The sequence below is a fragment of the Myxocyprinus asiaticus genome, chromosome 41 (genome assembly GCF_019703515.2).
Source record: "Myxocyprinus asiaticus isolate MX2 ecotype Aquarium Trade chromosome 41, UBuf_Myxa_2, whole genome shotgun sequence".
Lineage (NCBI taxonomy): Eukaryota > Metazoa > Chordata > Actinopteri > Cypriniformes > Catostomidae > Myxocyprinus > Myxocyprinus asiaticus.
In genome coordinates, this window is record NC_059384.1 from 34,891,191 (window position 1) to 34,894,774 (window position 3,584).

Sequence of the window (3,584 nt, forward strand, 5' to 3'; positions counted from 1 at the left end):
CCAGTTGTCGTTTGCACATTAGATCTCGTGGCCACCTGAAACCAACAGAACTAGCTCCTGCAAGAGAATGGGAAACAAGCTAAATATGTTTTGTTAAAGAGCACCTATTATGGTTTTTCAAATATTACCTTTCATGTAGTGTGTTCTATAGCTGTTTGTGAATGTAAAAAAGTTTCAAAAATCAAAGTGCACAACAAATGGAGTTATTGACTCCCAAAAGAAAGAACCGATTCTGAACACCTGAATCGAGTCGTTAGTAATTCCAGACATACTTCCTGTACTAACCTATGTAATTTGGTAACAAAAAACCCACCCCTGGTCTTCATTGGCTGCTCGCAAACAGCTTTGACCCGCCCTCAAACACTACACTAAGTGGTAGACCAATCACAACAGACTGGGACATCTGACCAATCAGAGCAGAGCAGGAAGAAGAAAAAGCCTTTTCTGTCACACATTATACATATATACAGTGAAATTCTTTTTTTCAAATATCCCAGCTAAGCTGGGGGTCAGAGTGCAGGGTCAGCCATGATACAGCACCCCTGGAGCAGATAGGGTCAAGGGCCTTGCTCAAGGGCCCAACAGTTGCATCTTGGTGGTGCTGGGCCTTGAACCCCCAACCTTCTGGTCAGTAACCCAGAGCCTTAACCACTGAGCTATCACCACCCCTAAAAAAAGGTCCAAAGGAGGAGTTTAGAATGAATCCTTTAGAACGGATCATTGACCGAGTCGTTTTTGATACTGGGGGAAAAAAAAGGTAATGCTGCAATTTAAATTATGAACAAATTAAAGTGTTTTTTGACCTTGGATGCATGTAAATCTATTGTATGAGACCTTTAAAACAAAATTAGGCATGTTTAAAAACCATAATAGGTGATCTTGAACTTTTAGCTATGTTACAGTAAGTGTGTGGATCGCAGAGGGTAGTCAAAGTAGTACAAGTGTTTCCATCACAGCCAAAAGGTTACGTCTAGCTGGCTGTCTAATGCGTGATGACATATAGCTTCACTGATATTTTTGTAAATGCATTTAATTAGCTAAAACCCATTACAATGTAGCAAACGTAGATCTAGTCAGAATCGCCAAGAACTAATGGGCTCGACTATTAAAAATCAGTAGTCATGCAACCCCTATTCTATCACTAGATGAATGGATTAAATCCTTAAGCCTCTATTGTTTTTAAACTGTGGGGCCTTTCAGTTCTAGCATGTGGTTTTTCAATTGATCGTTTTGAATCTGTTAAAAGCATCTTTCCACAAAATCCTGGTTTTGTTGCACTAAGCTACAATACATTTGTGTAGTAGTGTAGTTTGCAGGAAAAAATCTTCCTGTGGAGTGCTATAGGGTGTATTTACACTTAGTCACTTCATGAGTTTTTGCTGATCGGATTGCTATCCGATCACAAAAAGACCAAATGTAAATGCCATCCAAGATGGATTTGAGACAAATTAAGAAACGGATGGACTATGTAGGAGAGACAGACATTTTTTCTTCATTTATTTGATACAGATCGCTGACAAAACTGAAACGAAACACTGACAATGAGCGCAGCTGACATGCATGACGCATCTTACCTACAGTACCACAAGCCCAGAGGGGAAAATACACAGCATGCACACAAACAGATACCTGCAGGCGGGGCTGTCAGGTGGAATCAAATAATAAATCAAATCTTTTAAATCCACTGCCCGGCATTAGTATAATCATGTAAGTGAACTCTGAAGTTTTTTTGCATATAGCGTGGGGATTGAAGATTGGATTTATATCAGTTTGGCGGAGACACATTTATGTGGCCAAGTGTAAATGTGATGTGCTTATTCAATCGGATAGCAATCTGATCAGTAAAAATGCATGAAGTGACCAAGTGTAAATACCCCATGTAGGGATGTAACTGTTTCAAGCTTTCACAATATACCTCGGTTTTAAAATGGACGGTTATCATACTGTTGAAATCTTCTCATTGACGGTATTGATTGAAGATAAAGACAGATTTTTTTTCAGAACTTTTCTAAAATCCAAATCGGTTTAAGACAGAATCGGCAACATTTACACAGCATCAAATAAACTTGTGAGATAAAAATAAATCTTTAAAATGCGCCTTCATCATGTTACATTCGACTGTCACTCAATTTTAAAGGTGACATGCAGGTGTCGCGAGCGCAGCGCATCATGAGCGCTTTAGAAATGCAGCACGAACACATCAGGTAGACATGTCTGAGCCTGAAACTTTATTGATGCTGCCAAAGCGGTTGAAGTCCGCTGTCTGGGATTACGCTGGGTATATAAAAGACCCACGAGGCACCATCAATGTTGATGGTTACCCACTCTGTAAAGTTTGTTGCAAAAAAGTATTGGCTCAGGTGGTAAACACTTCATACCTTAAGCACCATCTCTGTGAGCACCATCCCACGGAATTTGCGGAGATGAATGTAAGTGGAAATACAGTACACAGGATAATAAATTATAGCCCCTGTTTCATAAAAACACCAGATTCAATGTAGTTTTACATGATATGTAATGACTAGGTAGGCTGAAGTTATGTTTATGCTTTAAGCAAATGGTTTTATGCACTTGTTCAACATCACGAAGTGCCAACTTTTTTTTCATTTGCAGTTGCACCAGCAAACACGCAGTCTGGGTTCATGTAAATGTACTTGTTTTTGATAGTTTTCACAAATCAGGCTCTTTCCCAATCACATTTGGTCATGTTTGATTGTGTCTTACTGCTCTACCCCTTGATGGTTTGTGAATGTTTTTCACAGATTAGTTTTTGTCATTTTTTGGAGTTCTGGAGTCAACGGTTTACCTAAAAAATCAGTGTTATAGGCTTTGAGAGGTTACATTCTGGAAACATAATTATGATGGGAAAACACTAGTTTCACACAACTGGTTACTTTTCCTACATTTGCCATCTGAACACACACACACACACACACACAAAAATTGGACTGTATTCAATTAGTTTAGGCCGTGTGACAAAAAAATTAACACTTGTGGTGTTCCAGGTCATTTTTGACCCACCATAGGAAATGAATGGGAAAGATTACAACACAGAGCAATTACAACACTAAGCATGTAACTCTGATTTTTCAGGTAAACTGTTGACTTGATTCAAAAAAGGGTTAAATGACAAAAACTGATCTGTGAAAAAAAATGCACAAATCATCAAGGCGTAGAGCAGTAAGATGCAATCAAATGCAACCAAATGTGATTGTGAAAGAGCCTGATTTGTGAAAACTATCAACAATAAGTACATTTACATGAACTCAGACTGCGTGTTTGCTGGAAATGTGAAAGTGAAGAGCGCTTATTTGTCACCGTCTCGACTTGTGGATTTAAAAAGGGCTGATAGGAAAACAAACTGCTGTGGAAAAAAATCACAAATCAGACTGGTCAAGATGAGTCGTCTCAGTCTTCTAGGTGTTCAACTTTTGGAGCTATTTGCATTAGAAAATGAAGAGTCATAAAATTTAAACGACTGATTGCAGAGTGGAGGACGATTCACAAATCATGAAGAATCACATGCAACATTATTTACATGTCTACGACAGCGCACAGTGGGTTTATAGCCAATCAAAGTCTGA